Raw genomic sequence first — 23,364 nt, forward strand, 5'->3', positions numbered from 1 at the left:
GATTTGTGTGCTTTTTGGACAATTTCCCACATTTTTTGAATTTTTGAAACTTTTAAAAAATCAATTTTTTTTCAAAATTCACCCCACCTGATGCTATGCAGAACCGATCGCCGTTGGAATGTGTCTCACGTACTGTGTCTCTGACGAACGCGGTCTGAGCCTCACACGGTCTTCTATAAGCCGATGTGCGGGATGCAACACGTAAGGCAGACAAACCTTATGTCATTTTGAGGTAACGTGTATGTCATCGTCATGTCAGAGTCACGTCAATATAAGTCCAAATGTTTGGAAGATAGAAACCTTTTAATATTTCAGGGGTATTCGAAACTAAATTTTTCAAAGGCACATATCTCCCAATCTGTAGGAATCTGAGAGACAAACCTTATGTCACTTTGAGGTAATGTGTATGTCATCGGCATGTCAGAGTCACGTCAATGTATGTCCAAGGGTTTCCAGGATAGAGACATTTTAATTTTTTAAGGTTATTCGAAAGTCAATTTCTGAAAGGCACATATCTCCCGATCTGTAGGAATCTGAGAAATAAAACTTATTTCACTTTGAGGTAACGTGTATGTCATCGTCATGTCAGAGTCAGATATCATCTCAATGAACAGTACCCTCAGCGATGGATTGGGCGTGGTGGCCCAGTAGCATGGCCAATGAGGTCACCGGATACCCAAGAAAGCATTCACATCGGAAGGATTTCTTAAGGAGAAACAGTTCTATAATCTAGTACACACGTAAAACTAAAGTCAACTCGCTACACGCCATTTAGGCTCTTGGGGAGAAGAACCCCGCATCTTGAACTCTTCGGTTTGTCCCGGGCATTTTCAGCATGACTTGGGAAATCTCCTTCTGTATTTGGCACGTTTGGCCTTGGCTCTTCGGCACAAAATAAAATTGTCCCTTTCCTACCTTATGTTGAGAGTGGTGTATGCTCCTCGTTGTTCCAGCGACCGGTAGATGGTGACGCTGTACCTGGAGCTCGTCCAACAGTGGCTCCGCCAAGCACCGCATTAGCACACTCGCTTCTCACATAATAGCTCCACTTTAATCTTGAAACACGAAGGTTGGTCACAAGATCCTACCACGGGACACTATCCTGAGCTATCCTGTACGATTCCATGTACCGAGCCAAAATATCACGCGACACTTCTCAGTATCAACACACACACACACGTCCTATTTTCTACGATTTGGTCACCGAGGTTTATGGCTAAAATTTTGTTTACGCTCCACACACGCATGGCTCTCAAATTTTGCTCAATCCTAAACGGACACCTTTTAGAATTTCAATTATTCGGCAGTTTTTCTCGTTTCCATACCACAACGAATTCATATTAATTTAAAAGTAATGTGAACAGAATCATTAGAAATTTTAAAGCATTAAAATTACAATAGTCGACGATAGACAAACATTTAATTTGAATTTAAAACGAAAACCAATTCTGTATTGGCAATGTGTACATAAACTCCAGTGAAACTTCAGGAAGTATAAAGGAAATTTTAACAGATGACATAACTATGTGAGTTTATGGTAAAATATAACAATTTTTAACTAAAACGACACGTCTACGATTTAAAAAATTCGTATAATGTTATCTAAATATTTACCCTTGAAGAGACGGCTAACACCTGTTACATGACGCCAAACGCACATTCCCAATTTGAACTTCATTTCAATCTTAGAAAATTTCGAAAGTTTTTCTTCCCCACTCTCATATTTCACGAAATTTGCATATCATTGGAGTCCAAATTCAATAGAAATCCGGCTTTTATCATTTAAAATTTTATAGGCGATTTATTTCATTCTTCGAAATCTTTTGCGTAACAAAAGAACATTCGTTCGAAAACAATTTTGGTTCCATTTTCCACAAATTACTTGTCATTAAATATACGTGACAGCCGACCAAAAAATTCCTCATTTCGTAGCCTCTCTCCATAAATACGACACTGCCTTCTTACCTTATTTTGCCTTTGATGGGGTACGAGAATTATTTACACTTCCCAATTAAACACAGATTTAAAATCCCGTAATTATAAATCAGGTAAATCGAGGTTCGAGATACACTTCAGATTTCACTGCACGACCGACAACGATCAACGTCCAACGAGGAACTGACTGGGTCTGCTCTTGCTACTGAAGGCAAGAATCAAATGGACACCTGCGTCTAGATGACGTCGTCACACATAAACTCAATGTGCCTCATTGCTTCGGACCGGGTGATACGGAATGCACACTGGTTCGAGTCTCGGGGGAGAAGAAATTTTCTCATGAGCTTTCGACCGGTGCCAACCCAGCATCGTGAGGAAACTGGGGAGCTACAATGAGTAGCGTAATCCGGTCATGAAAGCTAGCAATGGCTGTGGGTTCGTCGTGCTGACCTCACGTCACCCTGTGTCTGGTTGGGTGATCGTTCACAGACGTACACAGACAAAAAATCAGATTCTGAGGCTGGCCGTCCTGTGTTCTTCAGACGGAAGGTGACGAGGAAATATTAATTTTAATCTCGTTCTAATTCTAATTCCTGACACAATCGATACCTGAGTCACACGTTGCTTTTAAACATCAAGAAACGAGAATTAGTTAGTTTCGTATTTCATTCGAAATTCGTTGAACAGGGCACGCACATCGAAGTCCTCGTAACCGGCCGGAACTTGTTTTGACGTCCGAGCTCAGTTGTTCTTGTTTACAATTGAGTATTCTAGTTGTTCTTTTAATGAGGGTTGCGTTTCTCACGATCGGGACTGTGTGAAGTCTCTTCAAGGAAGGAGTCGTAATAAACATTCATTGATTTCGACGTGTACCTAGGTTCGGAGATAGGGATTAGCACCATATAGCCCAACAGAGTAGGTATCTGAAGAAGGAGATAGAGCCCATCTCCGAAAAGTCGGTTCAATTTTATTGTGATTTTTATTATTTTTGACGATGGAAAATATACAAAAACTTCTTGTTTGGATATCTTAAGAATGAGCGAACATTTGTTTTCGAAGGTTAAACTTCTAGAATATAGTTTCAAAATACTGCTTACCTATATTTCAATCATTATTTGCCATAATTTATTATGCATTTCGAGTGGAACGTAGTCAAACCGACGCTCAAAGACACAGAGAGCAAATTAAATTTACGTAGTAAATTTAATTATATTATCGTCTTTTCTCTAAGGTATTCTGAATTTCCGTTGTTTCTGTAAGGGTGTGGACCTGTAAATGACGAAAAGTATGCCAAATGGAGACAATTGAAGCACGAGAAACTGTGAGTGAAATATCTTATAATTATAATTGGGGTGGTTGCCATGAGTTAGAAGTTAAAATCCGTACAGAAGTGTCTGAAGCTTATGACACGAAAATCATCAAATGAATCAAGATCGGCTCCTTCCATCTCCTGCATATTTAAAAATAATTATCATATTTCATCTAATTTCACTCTTTATAGTCTCAGTGGTTTAAACGGCGTCATTAATACCCTGAGAACCAGCCACTCTGCTCTCATCAGATTTCTTCATGATATGACTGTGACCGGCACGAAGAAGCCTACGGCCAGTATTTCGATACGGCTAGGCTAAAAACCATGCCGAGAATCAAGAAAAGTGAGGAACTGTGCCTCGTTCTGGGAATGTCCACTTTGAATCCAGTCTGTGTCGAGCTAAGCGCATAGGTTGTTTCTGCATTTCGACAGAAATTTCAGGTAACACAGAATAGGGCCTTAATATTCTTCAGTTCAACAATCTCAACATCGTGACATATATTCGTCAGTTTGAACTGTTTTGTAAAATAAATACCAGAAAAAACATTTTAAAATACACACCGCCCATTTCATCTTACATCCCTCCGAACTTGTCACTCAGAAGTTACTTCATGTTAGAAAATGTTAGCTGTTTGCGCAACATTATTAAACAAATGGACTCTGCATAACAGAATTTTTATTGGACCACTACTTACTCCCTTGTCTCCCGATTTGATTTTGCATAACAATAGCAGTTGGTTCAGCGCAGTATAACTGATTAGCCACGTGTGCATGATGAGAGGTAAACATCTTTCTGGTTTACACAAAATTAATTGTTTTGTTAAAAATATTAATGCATTAAATGTCGTTCGAAAAATGTGAGGGTGTGGAATTTATGCTATGAAAGATCGAATCGTGTTAATTAACCTAAATTAACCTAACCTAAAGTAACCTAACCTAAACTATCCTAAAATAAATTAACCTAACCTAACCTAACCTAGCCTAACTTAACCTAACCTAACCTAACTTAAACTAACCTAACTTAACCTAACCTAAAATAACTTAACCTAACCTAACCTAAGTAAACAAACCTAAACAAACTAAACTAAGCTAACCTTACCTAAACTAAACTATTCTAAACTAACCTAACCTAACTTAACTTAGCCTAACCAAACCTAACCAAAGTTAGTTTAGGTACGGTTGCGTTATTTAGGTTAGGTTAGGTTAGATTAGTTTAGGTTATGTTATGTTAGCTCAGTTTAAGTTTGGTTAGGTAGGTTTAGGTTAGGGTAGGTTAGGTTAAGTTATAGTAGGTAAAGTAGGGTTGGGTTAGTTTACGTTAGGTTAGATTAGGTTAGGTTAAAATATGTTAGGATAGGATAGGTTAGGTTTGGTTAGATTGGTTTAAATTAGGTTAGATTAGGATAGGTTAGGTTGTTCGGTTAGGTTAAGTTATGTTACGTTAGGTTAGGTCAGGTTATGTCATGTCAGATTAGGTTAGGTAAGGTTAGTTTACGTTATGACTGTTTAAGTTAGGTTAGATTAGTTTAGGTTAGCTTAAGTTAGGTTAATAAGGGTGTTAGGTAGTGTTAAGTTGACTTTTCCTAACCTAACCGAACGTAACATAACCTAATCTAACCTAACCTGACATATCATAACCTAACCTAACATAACCAAACATAACATAACCTAACTTACCATAACCTAACCCAACCTAATCTAACCTAACCTAACTCAACCTTACATAACCTAACCGAACCTACCTAACCTAACCAACCGTAACCTAACCTAAACCTACCTAACCTAACCTAAACTGAACTAACATAACCTTACCTAAACCAACCTAACGTACACTAACCTAACCTAACCTAACATAACCTAACCTAACTTAAATTAAGTAAATCTAAACTAAGTTAGTTTAGGTACGGTTGTATTATTTTAGGTTAGGTTAGATTAGGTTATGTTATGTTAGGTTAGGTTAGGTTAGGTAGTTTAGGTTAGGTTAGGTTATGTACGGTTGGATTATATTAGGTTAGGTTATTTTAGGCTAGGTTCGGTTAGGTCAGGTCAGGTTCGGTTAGGTCAGGTCAGGTTCGGTTAGGTCAGGTCAGGTTCGGTTAGGTCAGGTTAGTTTAGGGCAAGTTTGATTATGTCAAGTTAGGTTATGATATGTCAGGTTAGGTTAGGTATTGTTAGGTTAAGTTCGGTTATTTTAGGTCAGGTCAGATTAGGTCAACCTAAAACTAACTAACATCATAACTAACCTAACCTAACCTAATCTAACCTAACCTAACCTAACCTAACGTAACGAAACTTAACCTAACACAACTTAACCTTACCTAACATAACCTTACCTAATTAACCTAACCTAACATAACCTTACCTAAACTAACGTAACCTAAACTAACCTAACCTAAAATAACCTAACTTAAACTAACTTAACCTAACCTAACATAACCTAAACTAAAATAACCTAACCTAACCTAAGTTAACCTAGCCTAACATAACTTAACCTATCCTAACTTAACCTAACTTAACCTAAATTAACCTAACCTAAAAAACTAAACTAAGCTAACCTTACTTAAACTAACCTAACCTAAACTAACCTAACCTAACTTAACAAAGCCTTACCTAACCTAACTTAACATAACCTAACCTAACCTAACTTAACCTAACCTAATTTAACTTAACATAACCAAACCTAAACAAAATTAGTTTAGGTACGGTTGCGTTATTTTAGGGTAGTTTAGGTTAGGTTAGGTTATGGTGGTTAAGGTAGGGTTATGTTAGGTTACGTTAGGTTAGGTTAGGTTATTATAGGAGAGGTTAGGTTGGGTTAGATTATGTTAGGTTAGTTTAGGTTATGTTAGGTTAGGTTAAGTTAGGTTAGATTATGTTAGGAGAGGTTAAGTTATGTTAGGTTAGTTTAGGTAAGGTTAGTTTAGGTAAGGTTAGGTTATGTTAGGATAATTAGGTAAGGTTATGTTAGTGAAGGTTAGGTAAGGTTTGGTTAGTTTAGGTTATGTTAGGTTACGTAAGGTTAGGATAGGTTAGATTAGGTTACATTAAGATAGGTTAGGTTAGGTTAGGTTATGAAAGGTTAGGTTAGGTTAAGTTATTTTAGGTTAGGTTAGGTTATTTAGTTCAGTTTAGGTTAGGTTCGGTAGGTTTAGGTTAGGTTAAGTTAAGTTAGGATAAGTTACGCCAGGTTATGTTATCTCAGTTTAGGTTAGGTTAGGTTATTTTAGTTTAAGTTGCGTCTGATTACGTTAGGTTAGGTTAGTATAGGTTAGTTTAAATTAGGATAGTTAGGGTGTTAGATAGTGTTAGGTTGACCTAACCTAACCAGACATAGCATAACCTAACCTGACATAACCAAACATAACTAAACCTACCTAACCTAACCTAACCTATTCTGACCTAACCTAACCTAACTTAACGTAACTTAATCTAACCCAACCTAACCTTAACTAATCTAACCTAACCTAATTACCTAAACTAACCTAACCTAAACTAACCTAACCTGAAGTAACCTAACCTAAACTAACCTAACCTAAGCTAACATAACCTAAACTAACTTAACTAACGTAAACTAAACAAACAACCTTACCTAACCTTACCTAAACTAACCTATTCTAAACTAACCTAACCTAACTTAACTTAGCCTAAACAAACCTAACCAAAGTTAGTTTAGGTACGGTTGCGTTATTTAGGTTAGGTTAGGTAAGGTTAGTTTAAGTTATGTTATGTTAGGTCAGTTTAAGTTTGGTTAGGTAGGTTTAGGTTAGGGTAGGTTAGGTTAGGTTATGGTAGGTAAAGTAGGGTTGCGTTAGTTTACGTTAGGTTAGATTAATTTAGGTTAAAATATGTTAGGATAGGATAGGTTAGGTTTGGTTAGATTGGTTTAAATTAGGTTAGATTAGGTTAGGTTAGGTTGTTCGGTTAGGTTAAGTTATGTTAGGTTAGGTTAGGTCAGGTTATGTCATGTCAGATTAGGTAACGTAAGGTTAGTTTACGTTATGTCTCTTTAGATTAGGTTAGATTAGTTTAGGTTAGCTTATGTTAGTTTATTAAGGGTGTTAGGTAGTGTTAAATTGACCTATCTTAACCTGACCTAACCTAACCGAACGTTACTAACCTAATCTAACCTAACCTGATATAACATAACCTAATCGGATATAACCAAACATAACTTAATCTACCTAACGTAACCTAACCTATTTTAACCTAACCTAACCCAACCTAACCATACCTAACCTAACCTAACATAATTAACCTAACCTAACATAAACTTACCTAAACCAACCTAATCTAAACAATCCTAAGCTAAAGTAACCTAACCTAAACTAACCTAAAGTAACCTAACCTAAACTAACCTAAAATATCCTAACATAACCTAACCTAAAATAACCTAACCTATCCTAACCTAACCTAACCTAACTTTACTTAACCTAACCTAACTTAACCTAACCTAACCTAACTTAACCTACAAAAACCTAAACTAACCTAACCTAAAGAAACAAACTAACCTAACCTTACCTAAACTAACCTAATCTAAACTAACTTAACCTAACTTAACATAACCTAACCTAACATAACTTAACCTAACCTAATGTAACTTAACCTAACCAAACCTAACAAAGTTAGTTTAGGTACGGTTGCGTTATTTTAGGGCAGGTTAGGTTAGGTTAGGTTATGTCAGGTTAGTTTAGGTTAAGTTAGATTAGTTCAGTTTAGGTTTGGTTAGGCAGCTTTAGGTTAGGGTAGGTTAGGTTATGGTAGTTAAGGTAGAGTTAGTTTAGGTTACGTTAGGTTAGGTAAGGTTATGATAGGATAGGTCAGGTTAGGCTATGTTAGGTTAGGTTAGATTAGGTTATGTTAGGTTAGGTTCAGTTAGGTTAGATTAGGTTAAGTTAGGTTAGGTTAGTTTAGGTTAGGTTAGTTTAGGTAAGGTTAAGTTAAATTAGGATAATTAAGTAATGTTATTTTAGAGAAGGTTAGGTTAGGTTGTTTAAGGTTAGGTTAAGTTAGGTTAGGCTAGGTTAGGTTATTTTAGGTTAAGTTATTTTAGGTTAGTTTACATTAGGTTGGATTACTTAATTTTAGGTTAGGTTAGGTTAGGTTAATTAAGTTAGGTTACATTACTTAATTTTAGGTTAGGTTAAGTTACGTTAAGTTAGTTTAGGTTATGTAAGGTTAGTTTAGTTTAGGTTTGGTTAGTTTACGTAAGGTTGTGGATATTTTAGTTTAGGATAGATTAAGTTAGGTTAGTTTATATTAGTTTAGGTTAGGTTATGTTAGGTTAGGTTAGGTTAGTTCAATTTAGGTTAGGTTAGGTTGATTAAGTTCGGGTAGGTTGGGTTATATTATGGTAGGTTTGGTTAGTATAGGTTAAGTTAGGTTAGGTTAGGTTAATTTAGGTCAGGTTACGTTATGTCAGGTTATGTTAGGTTAGGTTAGGTTAGTTTAGGTTAGGTTAGTTAGGGTGTTAAATACTGTTAGGTTGACCTAACGTAACCTGACCTAACCTAACACAACGTAACCAAACATGACCTAACCTAACGAGACATATCATAACCTAACCTGACATAACCAAACATAACCTAACCTAATTAACCTAACCAAACCTATTCTAACCTAACCTGACCCAACCTAACCTTACCTAACCTAATCTAACCTATTTAACCTAACCTAACATAAACTTACCTAAAGAAACCTAACCTAAACTAACCATAACCTAACCTAATATAACCTAACCTAAAGTAACCTAACCTATCCTAACCTAACTTAACCTAAACTAACCTAAAGTAATCTAACCTAAACAAACAAACTAACCTAAGCTTACCTCCAATCTAAACTAACTTAACCTAATTTAACATAACCTAACCTAAACTAAATTAACGTACACTAATTTAACTTAACCTAACCAAACCTAAACAAAGTTAGTTTAGTTACGGTTGCGTTATTTTAAGGTAGGTTAGGTTAAGTTAAGTCAGGTTAGTATAGGTTAAGGTAGGTTAGATCAAATTTAGGTTTGGTTAGGTAGGTTTAGGTTAGGGTATTTTAGATTAGGTTATGGCAGTTAAGGTATGGTTAGATTAGGTTACTTTAGGTTAGGTTAGGTTAGGATAGGATAGGTTAGGTTAAGTTAGGTTAGGTTAGCTTAGGATATATTAGGTTAGGTTAGTTAGGTTATGTTAGGTTAGGTTAAGTTAGGTTAGATTAGGTTAGATTAGGTTAAGTTAGGTTAGGTTAGTTTAGGTTAGGTTAGTTTAGGTAAGGTTAGGTTAGGTTAGGATAATTAGGTTAGGTTATGTTAGCGAAGGTTAGGTTAGGTTTGGTTAAGTTACATTAAGTTAAATTAGGATACGTAAGGTTATGTTTGTTTAGGTTAGGTTAGGTTACGTAAGGTTAGGATAGGTTTGATTAGGTTACACTAAGATCGGTTAGGTTAGGTTTGGTTAGGTTAGGTTATTTTAGGTTAGATTATGTTAGGTAGGTTTAGGTTAGAGTATGTTACGTTCTAATATGGTAGGTTTGGTTAGTTTAGGATAAATTATTTTAGGTCAGATTTGGTTATGTTAGTTCACGTTACGTCTGTTTACGTTAGGTTAGGTTAGTTTAGGTTAGGTTAGTTTAGGTTAGGTTAGTTTAGGTTAGGTTAGTTTAGGTAAGGTTAACCAAATTTAACCTAAACTATCCTAACCAAAAAAAATAACTTAACCTTACCTAAACTAATCTAACCTAAACTAACCTAACCTAAACTAACGTAACCTAACTTAACATAACCTAACCTAAACTAACTTAACCTAACCTAATTTAACTTAAAATTACCAAACCTAAACAAAGTTAGTTTATGTACGGTTGCGTTTTTTAAGGGTATGTTAGTTAAGTTTAGGTTAGGGTAGGTTATGGTAGTTAAGGTAGGGTTAGGTTAGGTTACTTAAGGATAGGTTAGGTTAGGATAGGACAGGTTAAGTTAGGTTATGTTAGGATAGGTTAGATTAAGTTAGATTAGGTTAGGTTAATTTAGGTTATGTTAGTTTAGGTAAAGTTAGGTTAGTTCAGTTTAGGTTTGGTTAGGTAGGTTTAGGTTATGGTAGGTTAGGTTAGGTTATGGTAGTTAAGGTAGGGTTAGGTTAGTTTACGTTAGGTCAAGTTAGGTTAGGATAGGGTAGGTTAGGTTAGTTTAGGTTATGTTAGGTTAGGTTAAGTTAGGTTAGATATGGTTAGATTAAGTTAGGTTAGGTTAGTTTAGGTTAGGTTAGGTTAGGATAATTAGTTTAAGTTATGTTTGTGAAGGTTAGGTTTGGTTAAGTTACGTTATTTTAGGTTAGGATAGATAAGGTTATGTTAGATAAGGTTAGGTTAGGTTACGCAAGGTTAGGATAGGTTAGATTAGGTTACATTAAGTTAGGTTAGGTTAGGTTAGGTTAGGTTAGGTTATGATAGGTTATGATAGGTTGGGTTATGTTAGGTTATTTTAGGTTCGGTTAGGTCAGGTTAGATCAGTTTAGGTTAGTTTAGGTAGGTTTAGGTCATTGTATGTTATCTAACATAAACTTACCTAAATTAACCTAATCTAAACTATCCTAACCTAAAGTAACCTAACCTAAATTAACCATAACCTAACCTAATATAACCTAACCTAAAATAACCTAACCGATCCTAACCTAACTTAACCTAAAATAACCTAAACTAACCTAACCTAAACAAACAAACTAACCTAACCTTAACCTAAACTAAACTAATCTAAACTAACTTAACCTAACTTAACATAACCTAACCTAACTTAACCTAAACTTATTTAACTTAACCTAACCAAACCTAAACAAAGTTAGTTTAGGTACGGTTGCTTTATTTTAGGATAGGTTAGGTTAGGTCAGGTTATTATAGGTTAAGGTAGGTTAGTTCAGTTTAGGTATTTTTAGTAAGGTTTAGGTTAGGGTAGTTTAGATTAGGTTATGGCAGTTAAGGTATGGTTAGATTAGGTTACTTTACTTTAGGTTAGGTTAGGATAGAAAAGGTTAGGTTAATTTAGGTTAAGTTCAGTTAGTTCAGTTTAGGTTTGGTTAGGTATTTTTAGGTTAGGGTAAGTTATGTTATGGTAGTTAAGGTAGGGTTAGGTTAGGTTACGTAATTTTAGGTTAGGATAGGTTAGGTTAGGTTATGTTAATTTAGGTTAGATTAGGTTAGAATAGTTTTGGTTAGTTAAGTTATGTTAAGTTAGGTTAAGTTAGGTTAGATTAGGTTAGATTAGGTTAAGTTAGGTTAGGTTACTTTAGGTTAGGTTAGTTTAGGTAAGGTTAGGTTAGGTTAGGTTATGTTAGCGAAGGATAGGTTAGGTTCGGTTAAGTTACATTAAGTTATGTTAGGATAGGTAAGAATATGTTTGTTTAGGTTATTTTAGGTTACGTAAGGTTAGGATAGGTTTGATTAGGTTACATTAAGATAGGTTAGGTTAGGTTTGGTTAGGTTAGGTTATGATAGGTTAGGTTATGTTAGGTTATTTTAGGTTAGGTTAGGTTAGGTTAGATCAGTTTATGTTAGTTTAGGTAGGTTTAGGTTAGGGTATGTTATATTATAAAATGGTAGGTTAGGTTAGTTTAGGTTAAGTTACGTTAGGTTAGGTTTGTTTAAATTAAGTTATTTTAGAATAAGTTAGGCCGGTTTATGCTATGTCATGTTAGGTTAGGTTAGGTTATGTTAGTTTACGTTACTTCTGTTTACGTTAGGTTAGGGTAGTTTATGTTAGTTTAGGTTAGGTTAGTTAGGGTGTTAGGTAGTGTTAGGTTAACCTAACCTAAACGGACGTAACCTAACCTCACCTAACCTAACCAGACATATCATAACCTAACCTGACATAACCAAACATAACCTAACCTACCTAACCTAACATAACCTATTCTAACCTAACTTAACCCAACCTAACCATACCTAACATAACCTAACCTAATTAACCTAACCTAAAATAAACTTACCTAAGTTAACCTAATAAAAACTATCCTAACCTAAAGTAACCTAACCTATACTAACCATAACCTAACCTAATATAACCTAACCTAAAATAACCTAACCTATCCTAAATTAACTTAACCTAAACTAACCTAAACTAACCTAAAATAAACAAACGAACTAACCTAATCTTACCTAAACTAATCTAATCTAAACTAACTTAACCTAACTTAACATAACCTAACCTAACCTAACTTAACCTAAACTAATTTAACTTAACCTAACCGAAATTAAACTAAGTTAGTTTACATAAGGTGCGTTATTTTAGAGTAGGTTAGTTTAGGTTAGATTAGGTCAGATTAGTATAGGTTAAGGTAGGTTAGTTCAGTTTAGATTTGGTTAGGTAGGTTTAGGTTAGGGTAGTTAAGTTTAGGTTATGGCAGTTAAGATATGGTTAGCTTAGATTACTTTACGTTAGGTTAGGTTAGGATAGGATAGGTTAGGTTAAGTTAGGTTAGGTTCGATTAGGTTAGATTAGGTTAGGTTAGTTTAGGTTATGTTAGGTTTAGTTAAGTTAGGTTAGGTTAGTTAAGGTTAAGTTCTGTTAAGTTAAGTTAGGTTAGGTAAGGTTAGGTTAGTTTAGGTTAGTTTATTTAAGGTGTTAATTAGTGTTAGGTTGATCTAACCTAAACTGAATTAACATAACCAGACATTTCATAACCTAACCTGACGTAACGAAACATAACCTAACCTAACCTAACCTAACTTAATCCAACCAAACCTAAACAAATTTAGTTTAGGTACGTTTGCGTTATTTTAGGGTAGGTTAGGTTGGGTTAGGTTAGGTAAGGTTAGGATAATTAGTTTAGGTTATGTTAGTAATGGTTAGGTTAGGTTTGGTTAAGTTACGTTAATTTAGGTTAGGATAGGTAAGGATATGTTAGATTAGGTTAGGTTAGGTTACGTAAGGTTAGGATAGGTTAGATTAGGTTACATTAAGATACGTTAGGTTAGGTTAGGTTATGATAGGTTAGGTTAGGTTAGGTTATTTTAGGTTAGGTTAAGTTAGGTTAGATCAGTTTAGGTTAGTTTAGCTAGGTTTAGGTTAGGGTATGTTATGTTATAATATGTTAGGTTAGGTTATTTTGGTTAGGATAGGTTAGGTTACTTTACGTAAGGTTAGTTTAGGGTACGTTGGGTTAGATTAAGTTAGGTTAGGTTAGATTAAGTTAGGTTAGGTTGGGTTAGGATAGGTTAGGTTAGGTTAGTTCATTTTAGATTAGATTAAGTAGTTTTAGGTTATTGTAGGTTAGGTTTTATTATGGCAGATTTGGTTAGTATAATTTAAGTTAGGTTAGGTTAGTTTAGGTTAATTTAAGTCAAGATATGTTGTGTCAGGTTAGGATAGGTTAGGTAAGGTTAGGTTAGTTTAGGTTAGGTAATTTAGGGTGTTAAGTAGTGTTAGGTTGATCTAACCTAAACTGAATTAACATAATCAGACATATCATAACCTAACCTGACTTAACGAATCATAACTTAACCTAAACTAACCTAACTTAACCTAACCTAACCTAGCCCACCCGTAGATAACCTAACCTAACCTAACCTAAGTAACCTAACATAACTTAACTTAACCTAGTCTAACCTAACTTAACCAAACCTAATTTAACATAACCTAACCAAACCTAAACAAAGTTAGTTAAGTACGGTTGTGTTATTTTAGGGCAGGTTACATTAGGTTAGGTTAGGTCATTTTAATTTAGGTTAAGGTAGGGTAGTTAAGTTTAGGTTTGGTTAGGTAAGTTTAGGTTATGGTAGGTTAGGTTAAGTTATGGCAGTTAGGGTAGGGTTAGTTTAGTTTATGTTAGGTTATTTTATGTTAGGTTAGGATAGGTTAGGTTAGCTTATGTTAATTTAGGTTAGATTAGATTAGATTTTGTTAGGTTAGGTTAGGTTATGTTAGGTTAAGTTAAGTTAGGTTAGGTTAGATTAGATTGGGTTAGGTTAGGTTAGGACACGTTAGGTTAGGTTAGGTTCGGTTAGTTCAATTTAGGTTAGGTTAAGTAGGTTTAGGTTAGGGTAGGTTAGGTTTTACTATGGTAGATCTATTTAGTATAGTTTAAGTTAGATTAGGTTAGGTTAAGTTAAGTCAGGTTATGTCAGGTTTGATTAGGTTAAGTTAGGTTAGGTTAGTTTAGGTTAGGTTAGTTAGGGTGTTAAGTAGTGTTAGGTTGATCTAACTTAACCTGACATAACATAACCACACATATCATAAAATAACCTGACATAACAAAACATAACCTAACCTAACCTAACCTATCTTAAACTAACCTAACTTAGCCCAACCGTAGATAACCTAACCTAACCTAAGGATAGGTTAACCTAACTAAACATAACCTCACCTAACCTAACCTAAACTAACCTCCCCTAAAATAACGCAACCGTTACTGACCTAACCTAATTAACCTAACCTAACATAACCTTACCTAAACTAACCTAACCTAACCCAACTTAACCTAAAGTAACCTAACTTAAACTAACCTAACCTAATCTAACATAAACTTACCTAACTTAACATAACCTAACCTATCCTAACCTAACCTAATCTAACCTAACCTAGCCTAACTTAACCTAACCTAAACTAACTTAACCTAACCTAACCTAAAATAACCTTAACTAAAAAAACTAAACTATCCTAACCTTATCTAAACTAACCTAACCTAAGCTAACCTAACCTAACTTAACATAACCTAACCTAACCTAACATAACGTAAAACAATTTAAGTTAATCTAATCAAACCTAAACAAAGTTAGTTTATTTACGGTTGCGTTATTTTAGGGTAGGTTAAGTTAGGTTAGGTTAGGTTATGGTAGTTACGGTAGGGTTAGCTTTGGTTGCGTTAGGTTAGGTTAGGATAGGATAGGTTAGGTTAGGTTAGGTTAGGTTAGATTTGGTTTGATTAGGTTAGGTTAGTTTAGGTTATGTTAGTTTAGGTTAAGTAAGATTAGTTCAGTTTAGGTTTGGTTAGGTAAGATAAGTTAGGGTAGGTTATGTTAGGTTATTTTAGTTAAGCAGGGTTAGGTTAGGTTATGTTATGTTACGTTAGGTTTGAATAGGATAGGTTAGGTTATATTATGTTAGGTTAGACTAGGTTAGATGTTGTTAGGTTTCTTTAGGTTATGTTAGGTTAGGTTAGGTTAGTTTAGGTAAAATTAGGTTAGGTTAGGATAATTAGGTTAGGTTCAATTACTGAAGTTTAGGTTAGGTTAGTTTAGGTTAGATTAGTTAGGGTGTTAAATAGTGTTAGGTTAACCTACCCTAACCTGACCTAACCTAACCCAACGTAACCAAACCAACCTAACCTAACGAGACATATCACAATCTAACCTGATATAAGCAAACATAACCTAACCTAACCTAACTTAACCAAATTTAACCTAAACTAACTTAACCAAAAATCTAAACTAACTTAAACTTACCTAAACTAATAAAACCTAAACCAACCTAACCTAAACTAACCTAACCTAACTTAACATAACTTAACCTAACCTAACCTAAACTTACCTAATTTAACTTAACCTAACCAAACCTAATCAAAGTTAGTTTAGGTAAGGTTGTGTTATTTTAAGGCAGGTTAGTTTAGGTTAGGTTAGGCCAGGTTAGTTTAGGTTAAGGTAGGTTAGTTAAGTTTATGTTTGGTTAGGTAGGTTTAGGTTAGGGTAGGTTAGGTTATGGCAGTTAGGGTAGGGTTAGTTTAGGTTATGTTAGGTTAAGATATGTTAGGTTAGGTTAGGTTAAATTATGTTAGATTAAGTTAGGTCAGGTTAAGTTATGTTAGGTTAAGTTAAGTTAGGTTAGGTTATGTTAGGTTAAGTTAAGTTAGGTTAGATTAGGTTAGGTTAAGTTACGTTAAGTTAGGTTAGGTTAGGTAAGGTTAGGTTAGTTTAGGTTACGTTAAGTTGGATTAAGTTAGATTAGGTTACGTTAAGTTGGATTAAGTTAGATTAGGTTAGATTAGGTTAGGTTAGGTTAGTTTAGGATAGGTTAGGTTAGCTTAGGTTAGGTTACTTCAGTTTAAGTTAGGTTAAGTTTGTTTAGGTTAGGGTAGATTAGGTTTTATTATGGTAGATTTGGTTAGTATAGTTTAAGTTAGGTTAGGTTAAGTTAAGTTAGGTCAGGTTATGTTATGTCAGGTTAGGTTAGCTTAGGTTAGGTTAGTTTAGTTTAGGTTAGGTTAAGTGGGTTTAGGTTAGGGTAGGTTAGGTTTTATTATGGTAGATTTGGTTATTATAGTTTAAGTTAGGTTAGGTTAAGTTAGTTTAGGTTAAGTTAGGTCAGGTTATGTTATGTCAGGTTAGGTTAGCTTAGGTTAGGTTAAATTAGTTTAGGTTAGGTTAGTTAGGGTGTTATTAGTGTTAGGTTGATCTAACCTAAGCTGAATTAACATTAACAGACTATCATAACCTAAGCTGATATAACGAAACATATCCTAACCTAACCTAACCCAACCTAACCTAATCTAGCCCAACCGTAGATAACCTAACCTAACCTAACCTAACCTAACCAAACATAACCTCACGTAACCTAACCACACCTAACCTTTCGTAAAATAACGCAACCGTTCCTAACTTAACATAATTAACCTAACCTAATATAACCTTACCTAAACTAAGCTAACCTAAAGTAACCTAACCTAAACTAACCTAAACTAATGTAACTTAACTTAAACTAACCTAACCTAAACTAACATAACCTTACCTAACTTAACCTAACCTAACTTTTCCTAACCTAACCTAACCTAACCTAACTTAACCTAGTCTAACTTAACCTAACCTAAGCTAACTTAACCTAACTTAACCTAAATTAACCTAACCTAATTTAAGTAAACCTACTCGATCCTAAACAAAGTTAGTTTATTTACTGTTGCGTTATTTTAGGGTAGGTTATTGTTAGGTTAGTTTAGGTTATGGTAGTTAAGTTAGGGTTAGGTTAGGTTACGTTAGGTTAGGTTAGGTTAGGATAGGTTAGTTTATGTTAGGTCTGGTTAAATTAGGTTAGATGTGGTTAGGTTAGTTTAGGTTATGTTAGTTTAGGTTAAGGTAGGTTAGTTCAGTTTAGGTTTGGTTAGGTAGGTTTAGTTTGGGGTAGGTTAGGTTAGGTTATTTTAGGTTAGATTAGAATAGGATAGGTTAGGTTAGGTTAAATTAGGTTAGATTAGGTTAGGTTAGGTTGAATTAAGTTAGGTTAGTTAAGTTAGGTTAGTTTAGGTAAAGTTAGAATAGTTAAGGATTATTAGGTTAGGTTATGTTAGTGAAGGTTAGGTTAAGTTTGGTTAAGTTACGTTAAGTTAGGTTAGGATAGCTAAGGTTATGTTAGTTTAGGTTAGGTTAATTTACGTAAGGTTAGGATAGGTTAGATTAGGTTACATTAAAATAGGTTAGGTTAGGTTAGGTTATGATAGGTTAAGTTAGGTTAGGTTATTTTAGTTAGGTTAGGTTAGGATAGTTCAGTTTAGGTTAGGTTAGGTAGGTTTAGGTTAGGGTATGTTAGATTAGAATATGGTAGTTAAGGTTAGTTTAGGTTAATTTAGATTAGGTTAGGTTTAGTTAGGTTAAGTTAGGTTAGGTTAAGTTAGGCCAGTTTATGTTATATCAGGTTAGGTTTGGTTAAGTTATGTTAGTTTACGTTACGTCTGTTTACGTTAGGTTAGATTAGTTTAGGTTAGTTTAGGTTAGGTTAGTTAGGGTGTTGGGTACTTTTAGGTTGACCTAACCTAACCGAACGTAACGTATCCTCGCCTAACCAATCCAGACGTATCATAACCAAACCTGACATAACCTAACCTACCCAAACCTTACCTAACCTAACCTAACCTAACATTAACTTATTTAAACTAACGTAACCTAAATTAACCTAACCTAAAGTAACCTAACCTAAACTAATCTAACCTAATCTAACATAACCTAACTTAAAATAACCTAACCTGTCCTAACCTAACCGAACCTAACCAAAGTTAACATGTTTTCTTAACCTAACCTAAAATAAGTTAACCTAAATAACCTAACTTAAACTAACCTAACCAAAAACTAACATAACCTTACCTAACTTAACCCAACCTAACCTATCTTAACCTAACCTAACCTAACTTAACTTAAAATAGTCCATCTTAACTTAACCTTACCTAACATAACCTGACCTAACTTAAATAACCTAACATAAACTAACTTAAATAGATCTAAACTTAACCTAACCTAACTTAACGTAACTTAAATTATCCCATCCTAATCTTACCGAACTTAACCTAATCTAATTAAGCTATACTAACCTAACCTTAACTAAACTAACCTAACCTAAACTAACCTAACTTAAAATAACCTAACCTAAACTAACCAAAAATAACCTAACCTAACCTAATTTATCCTAACCTAACTTAACTTAACCTAACCAAACCTAAACCAAATTAGTTTAGATAAGGTTTCCTTATTTTAGATTAGGTTAAGTTAGGTTAGTTTAGGTAAGTTTAGTTTAGGATAAGTTAGGTTGGTTGAGTTTAGGTTTGGTTAGTTAGGTTTAAGTTAGGGTAGGTTTGGTTAGGTTATGTTAGGTAAGGTAGATTAGGTTAGGTTACGTTAGGTTAGTTTAGGTTAGGTTAGGATAGGTTAGGTTAAGTTAGATTAGTTTAGATTAGGTTAGATTGGGTTAGGTTAGGTTATGTTAGGTTAGGTTAGTGTATGTTAGATTAGGTTATGGTAGGTAATGTAGAGTTAGGTTAGGTTACGTTAGGTTAGGTTAGGTTAGGTTAGGATAGGTTAGTTTAGGTAAGATTAGGTTAGGTTATTTAAGTTAAGTTATGTCGGGTTAGGTTAGGTTAGGTTAAGTTACGTTAAGTTAGGTTAGGTTAAATAAGGTTAAGTTAGTTTAGGTTAGGTTAGGCTACTTAAGGTTAGGTTAATGTAGGTTAGGTTACATTAATTTAGGTTTGATTAGTTCGAGTTAGGCTAGGATAGGTTAAGTTAGGTTAGGTTAATTTAGTTCAGTTTAGGTTAGGTTAGATAGGTTTAGGTTAGGGTAGGTTAGGTTATATTATGGTAGGTTTGGATAGTTTAGGTTAAGTTAGGTTAGGTTATTTTTGGTTAGGTTAGGTTAGATCATTTTACGTTAGGTCAGTTTATGTTATGTTAGGTTATTTTAGAATTGTTTACGTTACGTCTGTTTAGGTTGGGTTAGGTTAATACAGGTTAGTTTTGGTTAGATTAGTTAGGGTGTTAGGTAGTGTTAGGTTGACCTAAATTAACCTGACCTAACCTAACCGAACGTAACCTAACCTGGCCTAACCTAACCTGACATATCATAACCTAACCTGACATAAACAATCATAACCTAACCTAACCTAACCTATACTAACCTAACCTAACCTAACCTTACATAATCTAATCTAATTTAATTAATCTAAAATAATCTAACCTAACCTAAATAACCTAACCAATCCTACCCTGGCCTAACATAACATAACCTAAACTAACCTAACATAACCTAAATTAACCTGTCCTAAAATAACGCAACTTTACCTAACCTAACCTAACCTAACCTAAATTATTGTAACTTACCCTATCCTAACCTAATCTTACCTAATCTAACCTAACATATTTAACCTAAACTAACCTAACCTTACCTAATCTAACCTAACCTAACCTAACCTAATCTAAAGTAACCTAACCTAAACTAACAAAACCTAACTTAACCTAACCTAACCTAACCTAACCTATCCTAACCAAACTAACCTAACCTATCCATACCTAAACTAACCTAACCTAAACTAACCTAACCTAACCTAACATAACTTAACCTTACCTAACCTAACCTATCCTAACTTAACCTAACCAACCTAGAAATAAAATCGTTCTTCTTAAACACAAAGAGAGTTTCATCTTGTACACAGTATGACTCAACAACTTAACGCAATAACAAATTTCTTAATAATTCTTATATAAGATGAGTACCTGTGATATTGTGAAATGTTTTTACCAGCACAAAATTGTCTACTCTACGACGCACTTCTTGTACAACCAATTCACAGCTCTGCTCTTTCCGCATTGACGAAAGTCGGTTGTTGACGACAATAATGGAAAACAACAGTGCCGAGTAAACAGATGAAGTTTCCTTGGTAACAAAAATTCCGAGTAAATAGATGTTACTTAGGTAAAAATTATTGTTTATTTGTTGATAAACAGATGACGTTTCCTAGGTAACAAAATAATGAGGTTTGACGTTTCCCAGGTAACATAACAATGACGTTTCCTAGGTAACATATTAATGCATGCAAGCTGAAAATTGTTGTCAGTCCATATTTACAAATTCTTGATATTTCCTAGGTTACCATCTAACACATTTTCCTTACACTTTTTCGTTTCCCTTTTTCGTCACACTTTTTTGCGGAATGACACTGACCCTTCCATATAGACGTATTTACGTCACAAATAAAAACAAAGATAATTACTCTAACTTATAATTATGGTTAGATTCATTCATAATACTAAGTTCTTTGACTATAGGAAGAGAACACATTTAAAAAGAATGAGGAGAGACATAAGGAAGAATTGCAATTTCATTGCCCTTATTTAAAATAACGCCCGGTTTCAGTGTACTTGATTAATTTTAAAAATGATTTTTGAGGTGCCCAGGCGCTGAGCCAAAGAAAATAATTCCTTCCTTCGAACACCGGCAAAGACGTTTTCTGTTGTTCGGACAGCGACCACTAGGGACGAATGGCGCTAAGGCAAATTCTGTTCTTGTTCCTGGGAAATAATTTAATTGACTAAGGTCATAAGCCCGAAAACTGTCTGAGACCCAGAAGATGAATTTGTAAGGACCCGTCGTATTCCCTCCTTAGTAAATACCGCAGAGCCTACCGGCCATGTGTAGACTCGAAATTGAGGGTTGACATTTCTTTACTCGTTCGCTTGTGGCTCGTGAAGAAGGAACATAGCGCGATTATTCCTCAAGACAAGTGAGAGAACACAGGAAGGTCGGAACTCTGGAGAAAATATCCTGAGTTCGATTTCCTTCAAGGGCGGTTCTATTAACTCCGAAACTAAGCGAGACAGATCAATGGCGCTAGGATCAGAGTTTCTCTGCTACCAAGACGAGATTACGGAAACAGAGGTCTCGACACTGGGTTCGACTCCTGACAAGAAGAATGGTTTCTGTTGACAGGAACGCAACCGCGTTAAGAGAGCGACGCCAAGGCGAAATTCTTTTTCGGAGAGGAATTTACAGGATCTAAGGTCACAGACCCGAGTCTGTCTTAAGAAAACACCATTCCTGCGTAACGAACGCTTAGCTGGAAATGGTAAACAGAGCCTCGTAGCTGAAACGAGAGTTTTGTCGCTTCGGAAGACTTGACGGTCTGCGAATTGGACATGGGGGAGGAGGTTCACTTCAGCTGAAGGACTCAAAAATTTTGGGTTGGCGGACCGTCCTGCTTTTGAACTATACTCTTGTATTTGCCTTACAACTGAGGAAAAGCTCGGAAAACCTCACTTATCCCCAAATTTCTACTAGCGCCAGGTAAAACTTCTTTGTTTTCCTTTATCAAAATAGTCGTTTTCAAATTAAATTTCAAATGTGTCTAGTCTAAATAAATCATGTCTTGGATCTATCAAAAAAAATTTCCGGCGCTTTTGATCAAAACAGGATCACGAACACTGGCCTTCTACGATTTTAATTCCCAGAAATAGAATTTACGTTCCCTCAATATGACGCCAGCAGTTAATAAGAAGATTTCACACTTGTCAGTTGGTTGATCATCGTTTAAATCTGAAAAGCAACAAGCTACTATGGCTACTGTTACGCACTGAACTCAAGGAAATTTCTTAATTTTCACGACACTTCGTGCATGAACCATCAGCTTCAACGCTGCATTCTGTGTTTATCGGTTGCACTGCAAGCAGTGGTTATTAGGAGTTCTTAAATATTTCTCAGACCGTCTTCCGATTTAAGAGTTACGAAATTAATTCAAGAGATTTTTTCGTATTGCTGTAAAGTTGAAATATTCACCTTGAATGCAGAAGGTATTTGGAGTACAACAACCTCGTGCTGTAGAAAACAGTTCAATGCAATTCTACCTCAAATTGTTTAGTATTCGTGACAGCACAAATAAAATCAGACAATCGGCCGTTGCCAATAACATGACATAAAAAGAACCAGCTGCTATCCTCCCTTAAGGACGAAGGTGGCTACAGAATTCCTCCGGTAGCCAACATTACAGAAGTAGAGTCCTCTAGATTCAACGAGATCTTTCAAATGGCATTGCTGGCATGTGAATGTTTAACGATTACACACCAACACTCACGATACCACAGACAATTACAAATACAATTGCAAATAATAACAATAATAAAAAATTGGAATCGCTTACCTCAAACTTTGTTCAATTGTAAGAGACCTCGATGTCCACCGGCAATTATCAATTTAATCAAAACTAATGGAGTATCACAGACTTCTTATATAAGATAAGTAATTGTGATATTCTAAAAGGTTTTTAACAACACAAAAATATCTAATCTACGACAAACTTCTTCTACAAGCGATTCACAGCTCAGCTCTTTCCGCAATAACGAAAGCAACCAACCAACCAAAGAAGCTAACTGAGGGCGGAGGCCTGCGCAAGCGCAAGCATCGTCCCTACCTAGGTGAAACCATTGCTGCGCACAAGACGCAATGCTGGAAATGGTAAACGGTCTTAATATAAGAACGGAAATTTTGATAACGCTAACGGGGTTTCGTCGTGGCGGGAGCCTCGACCATTCAAACTGGGATCTGCTGATGCTGATGGGAGGTTATCCCGTCAGGCAAGTTGTCCAAAGGAATTTGGTTGGTTGGGTCTCTGGGGTTTGAACCCAGAGAGGGAGGGGCCGTTTCGGCTGAAGGCCTCTACGGCATGGGGGGAAGATCACGTCAGCTGATGGCCTCCATGATCGGGGGGGGGGGGAGGGTGGCGGGCCGTGCCCCTATTAAGTTATACCATGGCATTCGCCTTACAACTGAGGAAAGCACGGAAAACCTCAGTCAGGTTAGCCGAGTAGTCTAACCACTCGTTGTGCCGACTTAACCGTCGTTTGGGGACGGCCTCGGCTGGCCTGCTGAACATCAGTCGCCCTCGGTTGCCCTTGGGCGACCTCTG

At 35.3% G+C, this 23,364-nt stretch overlaps 1 long non-coding RNA gene across 3 annotated transcripts; it reads right to left on the reverse strand.

Moving 5' to 3' along the window:
* Nucleotides 1-13: 13 nt before the first annotated feature.
* On the reverse strand, nt 14-22,803 carry LOC110828647 (uncharacterized). 3 transcript variants are annotated; one of them, XR_015538204.1, is made up of 4 exons: nt 22,600-22,801; nt 20,183-20,342; nt 3,033-3,204; nt 14-2,808 (listed from the first exon to the last, which is right to left on the reverse strand). It is a non-coding gene; the product is annotated as an uncharacterized LOC110828647 (long non-coding RNA). The 3 variants fall into 3 exon arrangements; XR_015538202.1 differs by lacking the exon at nt 14-2,808 and having other exon boundaries at nt 2,896-3,204; nt 22,600-22,803; XR_015538203.1 differs by lacking the exons at nt 14-2,808; nt 22,600-22,801 and adding an exon at nt 22,239-22,581 and having other exon boundaries at nt 2,896-3,204.
* Nucleotides 22,804-23,364: the final 561 nt, after the last annotated feature.

Source organism: Zootermopsis nevadensis, unplaced genomic scaffold (genome assembly GCF_977971745.1).
Source record: "Zootermopsis nevadensis isolate Lab colony 2312 unplaced genomic scaffold, Znev_1.0 Znev_ptg000037l, whole genome shotgun sequence".
Taxonomy (NCBI): Eukaryota; Metazoa; Arthropoda; class Insecta; order Blattodea; family Termopsidae; genus Zootermopsis; species Zootermopsis nevadensis.